The 14,518-nt window shown below is 45.5% G+C and overlaps 1 long non-coding RNA gene across 2 annotated transcripts; it reads left to right on the plus strand.

Moving 5' to 3' along the window:
* Positions 1 to 6,767: 6,767 nt before the first annotated feature.
* LOC121020630 (uncharacterized) lies at positions 6,768 to 12,365 on the plus strand. 2 transcript variants are annotated; one of them, XR_005786237.1, is made up of 3 exons: positions 6,768 to 6,897; positions 10,514 to 10,642; positions 11,951 to 12,365. It is a non-coding gene; the product is annotated as an uncharacterized LOC121020630 (long non-coding RNA). The 2 variants fall into 2 exon arrangements; XR_005786238.1 differs by lacking the exon at positions 6,768 to 6,897 and adding an exon at positions 6,942 to 6,986.
* The last annotated feature ends 2,153 nt before the right edge of the window (positions 12,366 to 14,518 follow it).

Here is a 14,518-nt window from a genome sequence, read left to right on the forward strand (position 1 = left end):
GCTGTCCCCAACTTGTCCTTGGCTCAAGTGAGCCTCCGATGATACCCTATGCCATCTTTCTTCCCCCCCAGGCTACAGCCCCTTGGGACCCATCAATAAAAGTAACCGAATGATATACCTGAGTCCCACCATGCAATGTGGCTCCAGATACAGTTTCCTATAAACCTAAAAAAAATTTTTTTTAATATTTATTTGTTTTTGAGAGAGAGAGAGAGAGCGGGCAAGTGTGCGCACAAGTCGGGGAGGGTCTGAGAGAGAGGGACACAGAATCCAAAGCAGGCTCCAGGCTCTGAGCTGTCAGCACAGAGCCTGACGCAGGGCTCGAACCCATGAACCGTGAGGTCATACCTGAGCCGACGTCAGATGCCCAACCAACTGAGCCACCCAGGTGCCCCTACAGTTTCCCATAATCTATATAATCTATTACTTGTTTAAAAAGATCTCATGGGGCACCTGGGTGGCTTAGTGGGTTGAGTGTCTGACTCTTGATTTCCACTCAGGTCATGATCTCCCCGTTCATGAGATGGGGCCCTGACTCAGGATTCTCTCTCTCTGCCCCTCCCCCGTGCTGGTTCTTTCTCTCTTTCAAGAATAAACAAATAAACATTTAAAAAAATAAAAAGATCTCAAACATTTAATCAGTTACTACATTCACTAGGCAACACTTGAAATAAACTGGCTCAAAGCTATATATTATTACCAGTATTATTTTCGTAATAGTCTCCTGGTCTGACTCACTGATAGCAGTGCTCTCATATTAATATTAAATTCCTTAGGATAGTTTTAAAAACAGTTTAAGCAATCAAAACTACTCCTATTTTGTTTTAGATTACCTAGAATTAATACCATTGGGCTTTTTAACATAGCACAAAATCGTCTTCCGTGGGAGTTACCAGCACCAGCTGTCGACGTCTTTACTTTCTGTTTTGTTTGATGTTCTATGAACAGAGGATTAGAGGGAGAGATGAAATATAGTTTAGCATAGAAAGGGAAATGGTTCATGATGCAAACTCAGAGTAATATGGTTAAAGCATTTGATCCTCTTAAAGGATTTGCAAATCGGGAAAGATTTTATTCTCCATTCCAGCCCAATTTTGACTACTAGATTGTTTATAAACTCAAAGAGGCCAAGGGTCATCTTTGCTACTTGCCACTCACAAATATTCGAGCTCTTCTGGAGACATGGTAAGGGCGCATAGTAGGATCGCTGCCTTGGTGATAGTTTGGCCACGAGACTTGCATTGGCCAATGAGTTGTGAGCAGAAGTGAGAAGATGTATCACTTCTGGGCGAAGCGTTGGGAAATGGGGTGTGCTTTGTGGTATTCTGTTCCACTGCTGGGTTGAAATGGGGCTTTTGTCACCCTGGGTCCCAAGTGCGTGGATAAGCAGAGTGTCCCTAACCTGCACCGGACGTGTAGCAGGATAGAGAAATACACTTAAGAAGCCACTGAGATTTCAGCGTTGTTTGTTACTGGAGCTTAACTTAATCCGTAAGTTAAATAGGTAGGTAACTAGCTAATGGATAGGTATGTATGTAGATAGACAGATATACCGATGGTGAGATAAAAAATCAGATATCCTGGTAGTAGTTGTTCATGGGTAGGACACGAAGTCTAGGAATCATGACTTCAAAATTCCTACTCTAACATTGATTAACTAGTTTACTGGTCACTATCTTTGGTTACAATTCATTTGAATCTCCTTTCTCTGAATTAAAAGTTATATTTCAATCTTGTCACTATTTATATAGAGTTTTCACCAGGTATTTTTTTTTAATGTTTATTTACTTTTGAGAGAGAAAGAGAGAGAGAGAGAGCATGAGCAGGGGAGGAGCAGGGAGAGAGAGGGAGAGAGAGAATCTGAAGCAGGCTCCAGGCTCCACACTGTCAGCGCAAAGCCCAACACGGAGCTTGAACTAATGAACTGTGAGATCATGACCTGAGCTAAAGTCAGACGCTCAATTGACTGAGCCACCCAGGGGCTCCCACAAGGTATTTTAAGTAGGATAAAAAGGCAAATTGCAGGGTAGGGTACACAGTATGGCTTAGTTTTTGCAAGGAAAAAATTCTATATGATTAGCTAAATGTCTGGAAGGCTATATACCAGAATATGAATTGTAATGGGAATACATTTCTACTTAAAAATTTTTCTACATAAAAAATATAAGCACATGCCATAAGCATCTATTATTTTTGTACTCATCAGTGTCCATCCCTTTGGGTAACTTCCCTGCCTTCAGTCCATGTGATTTTGGACGTCCTGGGAACTAAGACCTGCTCCCTTCCTACTGGCCCTTCCCCAGCCCACCCAGGGTAAAAGTGGATATATATCATCCGAACTTGGCCAGTCAGACACTCTCCTGGCATCTGAATCTCCACACAGGTACACAGGATGGTTTGTGGAGTTGTATCATCTGTTGGCAAGGTTTAAAAAAAGAGTCTTTGGAACTTTGGTTTCTGCATTTCTTTTTTTTTTTTTTTTTTTTTTTGATGTTTGTTTATTTTTGAGAGACAGAGTGTGAGTGGGGGAAGGCACAGAGGATCTGAAGTGGGCTCCATGCCGCCAGCAGCGAGCCGGGCGTGGGCTCCAACTCATGAACCGTAAGATCACGAACTGAGCCGAAGTTGTGCGCTCAACTGACCAAGCCACCCAGGCTTCTCATCTTCTGTCTTTCTTGAGGCTTTAGGAGTTACTTTGCTTTTAGGGGTATGCAGTTTCTTCTATTCATTTTGTCTTTGGTTTAAGTTAGCCTGAATTGATTCGGGGGGCTTGCAACAAAATTATTTTTTACTAACGCAACACATATTGCGTGTTTAGTTTACAGGATTAATGAGAGAAAACATAGCGAATTTGTTTTTGTCCTCTTGCCCACGAAGAGTTAAGTCATGGAAACTTTTTTGGCTTTTCGTTCTTGCTTCTTTCAAGCTGGTTGTGATTATTACCAAGCTTCTTTTAAGAATGAACAGGACATTTATAATCAGCTAGTGCTGGGTGGAGGTGTGTGCATGTTTGTGTGGACACACTTGGTGTTGTGTGATAATTGGAACTTAAGCTGATATACACGCGGACTCAGACACACTGGGAGTGGGTGAGTCAAGGTGATACAGGCTTGGGTGTGTGATGGTGAGAAAGGCGGGTCAATGTCCTCGCATTCTGGCTAGCCGCCCACCATTTCATCCACACCTCCTAGTTATACATGAACATGTTATTTCTGGCTCCTTTCATGTCCCCAAGCAATGGGCCTCCCTCCCTAGCATTTTGGCCTGATGCTCTCCAGTACTTTTAATATAAAAGCTATTCCAGGCATAGTGCTCCCTCTCATTCCCCGTTCAATAAATATTTGTTGAGAAATTGCCATGTGTCAAGAGATGTGCCAGTTGCTGGGGATCCAAAGCAAGTAGGACAAGATTTGTCTTTAAGAAGACTACAGGTTCAGAAGGATCATGGGAAACAGACCCCTTTAGGGAGCCACCCAAGGTAACTCTGGAAGTACACTCCCCACCCCCCACTTCCATGGGAGCAGGAGTCCAGTGGTCATTAGTGCCTCTCCCCAGTATTTCTGGTTCTCTGCCTTTAGAGCACGTGGTAGAATTGTACTTCCCTCCCCCTTGCAGTCAAAAGCAGCCACGTGACTTGCTTTGGCCCATAAGATATGAGCAGAAGTAACGTATGTCACTCCTGAGAAAGTCTTTATGAACAAGTGCATGAATTTCTACGTTAGTGACCGGCCGTGTTCCAGACTGTATACATTGTACACAGGCTACATTCTGGTAGCCCGGGTCCCATAATAAGGGTGATTTGGAACACAGTTCCCCACACTGACCCAAGATAGACAGGAACGTAAACATGAAAAAAACTTTGTTGTTTTAAGCCAGTGAAATTTGGGACTGTTTATTACCTCAGCATAATCTGACAGATACAGCGAACCTCTCCCAGACCCAGCAAGAGCTTTTGCGGCCCCGAAACAGGTTATCTAGACTGAGTTAGGACTGGGGTTCCTGGGTGAGCTGTAACACCAAATGAACAAAGGTAACAGTGAACTCAGTTTAACTAGAATTCCCAGAAGGAACAATCCTTTCAAGTTGAGTAATTCCCCCCCAATCCCCCCTTAGCTTCAAAGGGGCCGCCTCCCTGCGCCACGAAAGTCTTTGAAATAATAAAACCCAAGGGCAGACCTACTTGGCAACAGTAGGTCCATACCTGGTGGGAAAAAAAAGAAAAAAAAGGACCACCCCTGAGAACCAGGATTGGAATTGTCTGCAACAAAACAGACCTGGAAGATGGGTGCAAGCTGGCGTGCCCTACTGAGACTCTATAATCTTGAAATCTGGGCTTCCCTCTTCACTCTGCATTTAGGATAAGTTGCTGAAGCCACTTTTGAGATGTATTTCAACAGGAAAAAATGGCGCAGACGTCACCAGGAATTAAGAAAATGCAAAATAAAACAGCACAACGATCATTTTCTTCAGTTATTAATTTGGTGAGGGATTTTAAAATGTCCTGTGTTGGCAAGGGTGATATAAATTGCTATGGTCTTTCTGATGACCGATAAGGTAGCATATATCAAAACCCTTAAAAATACGTACGCTCATTAATGCCTTCTTCCATGGTAATAAAATTTTTAGCTGGGCTACTCAGAATAAAGATTATATTCCCAGCTTCCCCCACAGCTAAGAATGAGCATGTGATTAAGTTCTGGCTAGTGGGTTGAGAGCAGAGGTGATGTGGTGACCTCCAGATTGAGCTGCAAAAGGACAGATGTAAGGTCTCTTGCTTCCCCGTCCACCGCCTTTTTTTGTCCTGCTGTCCAGAATACAGATCATATGGACAAGAGCACTATCTAGGGAAGACAAAGCCACAAGATAGAAAGAACTTGGGTCCTTGACATCATACAGCAAAATCACCATACCAGCTCTGACTTTATCCCAGATAAAAATACATGTATGTTAATTAAGTCACAGCATGTGACACATGTGGCCCGAAATATCCTAACTAATGCATCAGAATCCCTACTTTTAGAGACTTATCCTCAGTCGGTGATTGAGGATGTATGTAAAGATTTAAGCACCAGTGAAATTTATCACAGACCTTATGTGACAGTTGCATATAAACTACTAGCGGCTCAGTTAAAGAAATTATAGCTTATTTATACCATGGAATACCAGGAAGCTGTTCAAAATTATTACATTTTAGAATATTGCTGATGTAGAAAACCATGCATTTTTTTGGACTGCACATGTAAGGCAAGAAAATGATTACTGGTGTCTACAATCTCAGCCTTTCCCTCTCGTCACCTGCGAAGAATTCGAACTGTGTCCTCTAGGTCTCTTTCCCTTCTCCCTCATTCTCCGTGGAAGGACCTGCCTTGCCAGACAAAGTTTCTTGGGCTTCTGCGATGAGAGCTGAGAGGGAAAGAAAAGGGGGAGAAGGTCGGGAGGCATGGTGGTTGGGGCTGGGAGGAGATTTTGTGCAGGGCTTTGAGAAAGGAGAGGTGAGCCGTTGCCTGTGGGATGGTGGCTGGAGAGGACAATGGGATTTGGAAAAGTCTGCCTGGGGCCATACGCCTCTTCAAGGTATTTGGGCTGCAGGCCCTCTCGCCACGTCCCCGAGCCCTGACCGTAACCAACAGCACCCCTGCTCCCATTCCTGGTTTTTAAGAAATTGCCTGGGTTTTGTGGTAGGCCCGCCACTCAGCTGATTGGAAACCCGGTCGCCATGACTGTATCTATAAAGGGAGTGAACTCTGCCTCCGGAATTCTCGACCTATAGATGTGGCACATACCTGAGGGCTTGAAAATGACAGCTTCGCAGAACATTCTGTTGTCCCTTTGGCCCCACTTCATGGAGTATCTGTGGGGAGCAGTGGCTGAAGTCCCAGGTTCTGACAGTCTCGGTGTAGACAGGAAAGAGAGAATGGGGTTTTGGTAATCCACAGAAGTGAGAGTTGATCGAATCACTCGCTTGACTCTTTTTAGCTGTCCATGACCCCAGGGAGACATCCTGAAGTGCTCTGGGCGGCTAGAGGGAGAAAATACAAAGAGTATGGCGGGAACACCTGTGCGCTATTGGTGGGAATGCAAATTGCTACAGCCACTGTGGGAAACAGTATGGAAGTTCCTCAAAAAATTCAAAATGGGAACATCATAGGCACTACTGGGTATTTACCCAAAGAAAAGAGAAGCACTAATTCAAAAGGATACCTGCACTCCTGTGTGTGCAGCAGCATTATTTGCGTTAGCTAGGGTATGAAAGCGGCCCAAGTGTCCGTCGATAGAATATTACTCAGCCATAAAAATGAATGAGACCTGGCCATTTGTGACAACATGGATGGACCTAGAGGGTACCACACTAAGTGAAATGTAAGTCAGGCAGAGGAAGACAAGTGCCTTACAGGTGCACTTACACGTGTAATCTAAAAAACAAAACAAACGAATAAACAGACGACAGAATCAGGCCATTAAATACAGAGAACAAACTGATGGTTGCCAGAGCCATCTGGAGGCTACCTACTGGAGGTAGGTGGGGGGATGGGCAAAATGGGTGAAGGGGAGTGGGAGATACAGGCTTCCAGCTGTGGAATGAATAAGTGATGGGAATAAAAGATACAGCGTAGGGAATATAGTCAATGACGTTGTAACAGCATTGTATGGTGCCAGATGGGAGCTACCCTTGTGGCAAGCATGGCATGATGTCTAGAATTGTTGAGTCACTGTATTATACACCTGCAATTAATGTAACATTACATGTCAACTACACTCAGGTTGAAGATAGAGTGTGGCAATGAAGGTTATGCCATCTGTAGAGGATCCCCTTTAGCTGCAGTGTTTAGAGACTTCACACCAAGCCTTTGCTCCATGAAGTGTGTCCCCAAGATTGACCCGGAGCTTATTCTACAGGTACAGTTGTAGTTCCGGGGTAGATGGGAGGATGAACGAGAGGATTCGTAATTGCTGCGGAAGGAATACTTCAGCGGGTCATATGGAAGGTGTTAGTCCGCCGTGGGCCACTAAACCGCCCGGTCATCTGGGTGACAGGTGGTATAGTTCTTGAGGAATTGCTTCCCAGTCTGCTAGCACATTTAACCGTGTTGGTGCAGGTGCTGGGCGGAGGGCCCCTGGACCTGAATTGGCAGGGTGTTAATAAGGATCTGTAGGAGTCTCTGCGGATTCCATGGGGCTGGAAAATTCCCCACCTGGAAAAGACCACTGACTTGATAGCCGTCTGAGGACGTGTCCATGTTGCATGAAAACAGAATATACTGCCCTTAAAGATCCATGGGTAATAAAAGTCCGAGTTGTTTCTTAGCACTGCATAGGAGTGGGTAATGGGAACAGAAAACTTTTTTATTTAAAAGAAAAAAATTTTTAGACGTTTATTTATTATTGAGAGACAGTGAGAGATAGAGCATGAGCATGGGAGGGGCAGAGAGAGGGGGAGACACAGAATCGGAAGTAAGCTCCAGGCTCCTAGCTGTCAGCAAGGAGCCTGATGCGGAGCTCGAACCCACAAACCGCGAGACCGTGACCTGAGCCGAAGTCGGACGCTCAACCGACTGAGCCACCCAGGCGCCCCGGGAACAGAAAACTTTCTTAGGCAGGATCGTCTATGTATTTGCAGGAATCAGTGCAAAATGAAAACAAGTCCCCTTGTTCAAAATGTATTAAGACTTTCAACACAGAAACTGTGGAGCATTAAGTCAAACATGGAGACCTTCTAAGCATGAGGCCCTTGTGAATCCATCTAGGTTGCACACCCGTGAAGCCAGCTCTGTTTTAAAAATTCCCAAGAGAGTCTTTGAGATCAGCTGAAGACAGAGAGGGCGAGAGCAGGGTTGAACTGTAACAATCATTGCTGACATTATTCTCTTAACTTCTTTTTAAAACAATTTTTTAATGTTTATTTTTGAGAGCGAGCGAGCGAGCGCATGAGCGGGGGAGGGGCAGAGAGCGAGGGAGACACAGAATCCAATGCAGGCTCCAGGCTCTGAGCTGTCAGCACAGAACCTGACGTGGGGCTCGAACTCACAAGCCGTGAGACCATGACCTGAGCCGAAGTCAGACGCTTACCTGACTGAGCCACCCAGGTGCCCCTGTTTCCTGCCTTTAATCTCTATGGCTTTACTAGGTATTTCCTTATGGACTATAAAATTTGCCCATAGGCTCCCCCAGCCACCAATTCATTTCCCTTGTTTCCTTCACAGCCAAACTTCTCAGAAGGCCAGGCTGCAATTGCTATGTCTACTTTTATTCTGATTAGACAGACATCCACATTTTGAAATCAAATTTCAATCTCCCCACGAACCCACCAGATCTTACCAGCAGGGATCACATGTATAAGTTAGGGGTGCTTCTAACTACAAGTAACAGAGAATCTGGCATTCAGTGTCCTAGACCCACAAGGAGGTGTTAACTTTTCTCACGTTCTAGGAGGTCTGGAGATAGACAGTTGCAGGTGTTGGTTTAACAGATCAACAACATCACGCCCAACATCATGCTTTTATCACATGGTTGTAAGATTCCCCCTACTCCCACCCTGCTCAGCTCCTAGAATCAAGGCTGGAAGAAGGGAGAAAGAGGAATGCTAGGTGGGGAAAGATTGTCCTACTCCACAATGTCTGAAGTCTCAGCTGGGAACACTTGAAGTCTCGATTCAGTCATGGACCGTCACTGAGAGACGTCCTGCCTCCTGTGTCTCGTGGTTGGTGCTGTTGGCTGGGACCTCCATGGTGCTGTCATCCAGAACACGTAGACACAGTCTCTCTGTGAGGTCTCTTGGCAGAGGCTAGCTTGGGCTTCCACACGGCATGGCTGCTGGCTTCCAGAAGCACGTACACCAAAAGAATAGGTGGAAACGCATAGCATTTTCATGATCTACCCTCATATGTCACAGTGCCGTTCCCACTGCACCCTGTTGGCTAAGACTAAAAATAAACTCATTCCAGGGTCAAGGGTGGAGGACATTGATTCTGTCTCTTAATGGGAGGCGTTTTACAGTCGCGTCATTAAGAAGAGCACACTGGGTGGGAGATATTGTGGCCGTCTTTGAAAAATACAATCTACCACGAACCCTTTTATTAAGAAAGCAACACTTTCGCAGAAACCACCTGGCAAAGGTGCAGTTTCTCTCTTTGAACCCATCTAGGTCACATGTGCGCTTAGTTGGTAGGGAGGGTGAGAAAGAGAGCATTTGACTTTCAAGTCTATTTCGTGGAAGCTGGTGTGGGGAGGGGAAGGCACGACTGTTAGGTAGGCAATCAGCAAGGTCTGTCACACTCCCGCCCACGTCAGATTCAACTACTCCCTCCTCTCTGCTCTTTGTTCTCTGTACAGGCTTCTATATGGCACCTATAAAATTTTTACTGCATTCATTCGTTTGTTTCTTTCGGCTATGTTCCAAGCCCTTTATATGCAGGGACTGTGAATTATCTGTCTTAGCATCTCCAAGGTCTATTGCTATGCCGGGCGCAGGGGAACATTTAATAAAACCCTTCTTGAAGAAATGACAGGTTAGGTTCTAGAATTTCCCGAGTAGAATAACTTACGGACTGAGATGTTTGGGGTCCAAGACCATGAGTTGTTTTAACGGAAAGACACAAAGAAGTCCACCCTCAGTATCAACAATAGCTAAATTGCCTGGTGGCTTCCAGACAGCAAAGGAAGGACCCAGAGGTCCAGAAGATACTTTTGACTAATAATCATCCTGACTGCCTTGTTTCATGTAAAGTGGTTTTCCCAACATCATTCTATTTGTTACTCATAACCACTTTGAAGATTCAGAAGGGCAGATTTGCCATTTTGCAAAAGTATCTCAGATTTAGGGTAAGTGACTTGTTCAGGCTAATATGTGGAGGAAAGCATGGTAATTTCCTTTTAAATTAACCACACATACAGTTGAAGTCTGGAAGTCTGTGTGATGCAATCAAAGCACTTACTGCCTACTTGGATTGGATTTGGCTCTAATTGCGGGTGCTGCTTCTGAAAATAACCATGAAGTTTAAAATTACAAGTTTACATACACACATCGAATATATATAATATTATATACATATAGGCATTAAGATATGCACACACAGATACACACATAGAAATATATATCAAACCAGGTGCCATTTACCTGGAAGTTATTTGACAGGATTCTGTAAAACGGTATTCTAGAAACATGGCTATGATTTTCCTTAAACATAATTTTCTCTCTAAAGTAGGGTAGATTGATGTCTGTTTGCAAAGGTGATTTCATCCAGTTCTTGAATGCCTGGCTTATAGCCGCGGCCATGGTGCAGGTATGTAAGAACAATAGTCTGTCTCCTGAAGAAGGAGCTGGGCAGATCTGTAAAAGGTGTTAGCTCAGCATCGCACAGTCTTTGCTAAGGTGCTAGGAGAGCCACACACGGGAATGCTGAACCACAGCAGTCAGACCGGACATCAAGGAATCAGGATGTGCAACAGGGATTCTGTAAGTAAAGGAAAGAAGCCTACCCAGGGTCCTCCTAAAAACGTTCCTGCATTTCCCTAGGAGATAACCCCCGCTGGGGTGATGAATGTGTACGTTCGGACGAGGGATCCAGAAGCGGAGGAATGACGCTTTCCAGAAGGACGTGTCAGGGTTCATTATGAAGGAAGTAACTAAAGTACAGAAGACCAGGTGAGTCAGTATTCCTTATGGCATACTTGTTTTAAGAACAAGTGATTGCCAATCTGTAGATAGAGGCAATACTATTTCAAACAAATAGTTTGGATCTTTACCATCTCAACCCAATAATTAATGGTAAATGTCGTGATGGCTCTCCACATTTCTTCTACAGTATTTATCTTAGTTTTCCTGTGCGAGAGTATCTGTATATAAACGCTAACTGCTCCAGGACTGGGGACGACAGGGACTCTGCCTTATTTATCTCTGTGTCTAGCAGAGACTCAGCACATGGCTTTGTACTTAGTAGCTTAGTAAATGTTGTTTGAATCGAATAGTTCTGTGTAGAGGCTGCAAAGGCAGATAATAGAGAGCAGGTCCTTGACTTAATTAGGTTCAATCAATATGTCATAAAATTCCCGGGGTAATTCAATTACAGGTCCAGGCTATGAAGGTAAGAGCAGTGTCTAAAAAACAGCCAGGATTATTATCTATCTCTTGGCATTCAGAAGAACTTGACCCCCATATCCTAATGCTGGCAGGAAGTGAAACAAAGATCTTGCTGGAAATTTAAGGGGCAGCCTTCTACAATTATACTTGAGATGCATTTTTTTTTTAAGTTTATTTATTTTTGAGAGAGAGAGAGAAAGAGAGCAGGGGAGGGGCATAGAGAGAGGAGGAGGGAGGATCCCAAGCATGCTCAGTGCTGTCAGCTCAGAGCCCGATGCTGCCGGGCTTGAACTCATGAACCGTGAGATCATGACCTGAGCCGAAATCAGGAGGTGGACATTTAACTGACTGAGCCACCCAGGTGCCCCGAAATGCATTCTTAAGCACGCTCCATGCTTTTAGCAGCTTTTTAAGAGTAGCGATACCCAACAAAAAAGTATATTCCTTGTAGACCAGATCTTTGATATGGCATAAAATATAATTACCAGTACCCAGAAGTCAGACACGTCACACGCAGAATACCTTTATGTCCCTGACTGATGCCTATTATAATGCTGCGTGACAACCGTGATAAGGGTGAGTGAACCTTGAACTGACTGGCAAATGAAAAATTACTTTTCACTTTGTGAAAGCCCTGGTTGGATGGCAATGTCTCAGACTCCTGTCTTCTTCCTTATTTGATCATCATGATCTCTGACACCTGCATGGTAGGCCAAAGATTAAAGTTGTGCTTTACCAGGGGCGCCTGGCTGGCTCGGTCCGTAGAGCACGTGACTCTTGATCTTGGGGTTGTGAGTTTGAGCCCCACGCTGGGTGCAGAGGTCGCTTCAAGATAAAAATCTTAAAAACAGTGTTTTGACTGTCCTTCTCTAGCACTGCCTCTTATTATTGTGGCATCCAACCGATGGCAGATCGGACGGCCACCCGCTTCAGTTGTACTATTTCTCAAAGCTTCAGCTCTCACCTCTGAAAGCGGCCTGCATCCTCCAAGCTTGTCCTCCCCAGCCTGCACCTCTTCTCTGAGTCCAATTCCATTCATTAATTCCTTTACAATGGACTTATTCAGCATCTACTGGTGTGGGTTTGGTGCTGGAGATACAGTAAGGCATGATCTCCTCCCTTCAGGAGCTCACAGACTGTGAGGGGGGTGGAAGAGTAACACTGGAGTTGAGGAAGGGACTTTCCACAGGAGACGACCTTCCTGTGGTCATTTGCACCTGCCGAAGGCCCAACGTTTTGAATAAATAATTAATAATTTTCTCTCCAAAACGTACGTTGCTTCCTAATTTCCCCCATCCTGCTGTATAGCACTACTATTCAGTTCCCCAGCGATTTAAGCGTAAAACCTGGTGTTTCTGTTTTCTTCAACCCCCTGGAGCCGTTCGCCATTGGGTCTTGTTGGCTCCCACCTCTCATTTGAGGTCCCCAGAGCCTTGGGGACAAGACAATCATGCCCAGAGACTTTGGCCGTTACCTCTTCAGCAGCACCTGGCATTGTCAAAGTTAAACAAAAAACAAACCGAGCTCACTGGCTCCAGCCACCCACTCGTCCACACCCCATCACCTCACTTGCGGGTTACTGAACTAGCCTCCCAGCTAGCCCGGGCCTGCCGAGACGGTCGCCCTGGAGATGTTCCTGGCGACTGGCTGGCTTGATCATGTGGCTTTAGGATGAAGGGGGCAGGAAGAAGAAAACAGCGCCACAGACCTGTGAAGTCGTCTGCCATCACTATGCGCGGGCATAGCAGCAAGAGGCGTAGGCGGACAGGGGTCCGTAGCAATTCACCAGAAATAACCAACCGGGAAGCGGTGAGGGCCTGAGGGACAAGAGGCCCAGGGGAAGAGAGCAAGGCAAACGTGCTAATTTCCCGTGGCTGTTGTAGCAAATTGCCATAAACGTGAGCGTTTAAAGCAACTAAAGTTTGGGGCGCCTGGGTGGCGCAGTCGGTTAAGCGTCCGACTTCAGCCAGGTCACGATCTCGCGGTCCGGGAGTTCGAGCCCCGCGTCGGGCTCTGGGCTGATGGCTCGGAGCCTGGAGCCTGTTTCCGATTCTGTGTCCCCCTCTCTCTCTGCCCCTCCCCCGTTCATGCTCTGTCTCTCTCTGTCCCCAAAATAAATAAACGTTGGGAAAAAAAAATTAAAAAAAAAAAAAAAAAAGAGCGAGAGAAAACTCATTCCCCAATATTAATAAATAGGTGGCACAGCAATGTCCTTTTGAAAAACAAAGAACAGTATGGAAATCAGCTGTCCAATGAAGGCCCAATACAAAAACTCAACTCCCTTGGGTTTATCTCAACAAGAATCCATGTAACAAGGAACTATCAACAACAAAACAAATACAGATCCATAGCCCCTTGTTTTCGGCTAAATATATTTTGGAAGTCATAATTTTTTTTTTAATTTGGAAAGATAATAGGGACTAGGACAATACCCAGTAGGCAAACACATCAATTATTTCCACAATTTGGGGTGCCTGGGTGGCGCAGTCGGTTAAGCATTCAACTTCAGCCAGGTCACAATCTCGCGGTCCGGGAGTTCGAGCCCCGCGTCAGGCTCTGGGCTGACGGCTCAGAGCCTGGAGCCTGTTTCCGATTCTGTGTCTCCCTCTCTCTCTGCCCCTCCCCCGTTCATGCTCTGTCTCTCTCTGTCCCAAAAATAAATAAAACGTTGAAAAAAAAAATTTAAAGCAACTAAAGTTTATTTTGTCACAGTTCCGGAGACCCGGAAGTCGGAAATCAGCGTCACCGGGTCAGGTGTCAGCTGGGCCCCTGTCTCTCCAGAGGCTGTAGGGGTGAATCTTGCCTCTTCTGCCTTCTGGAGGCTGCTGCTCCTTGGCTGGGAGCTGGATCGCTCCCGTCTCCGGCTCCACGATCACACCGCCTTCCCTTTTTCTGTGTGTGTGTTTTCACCCTCTGCTTCTGTCTCATAAGGATACGTGTGGTTGCATTTAGGACCCATCCCAATTGTCCAGGATAATGTCCCCAGGTCAAGATCCTTAATTTCATACACGTGCAGAGATCTTCTTTTTTGCCACCTACAGTAACAGCCACACGTTCTGGAGATTAGGGTGCGGGTGTCTTTTTGGGGGGTGCAGGCTTTATTCAGCCTACTGCAGTAATCGACAAAGTAATTTTAAAATCATGACTCTGGCTTATAAATCTGATCTCGTGGTTGTTTTAGGAGTAGAGCTGGGTTTGGGCTACGCAGATGAGGCACGGGGTATTTCTTTCCAGGGAAACAGCATGGGCAAAGGCCCCGGGGCAGGTGTGAGGATGTAGGGAAGAGAATGGAGACAAGGCCGATTGGACTGGAAATGTCCCCCATATTTTGTCATAGTGGGCACTCAGACTGGCTACGTAATCAAAGAGGGACGAGATAACAAGAGCTGGAGCAGCTGGGGGCTGCTTCTGATAGAAGGAGAAGCCTGCTGTTGGAGGACC

The sequence above is a fragment of the Herpailurus yagouaroundi genome, unplaced genomic scaffold, assembly GCF_014898765.1.
Source record: "Herpailurus yagouaroundi ecotype Mexico unplaced genomic scaffold, PumYag 250, whole genome shotgun sequence".
In the NCBI taxonomy this organism is placed as follows: Eukaryota; Metazoa; Chordata; class Mammalia; order Carnivora; family Felidae; genus Herpailurus; species Herpailurus yagouaroundi.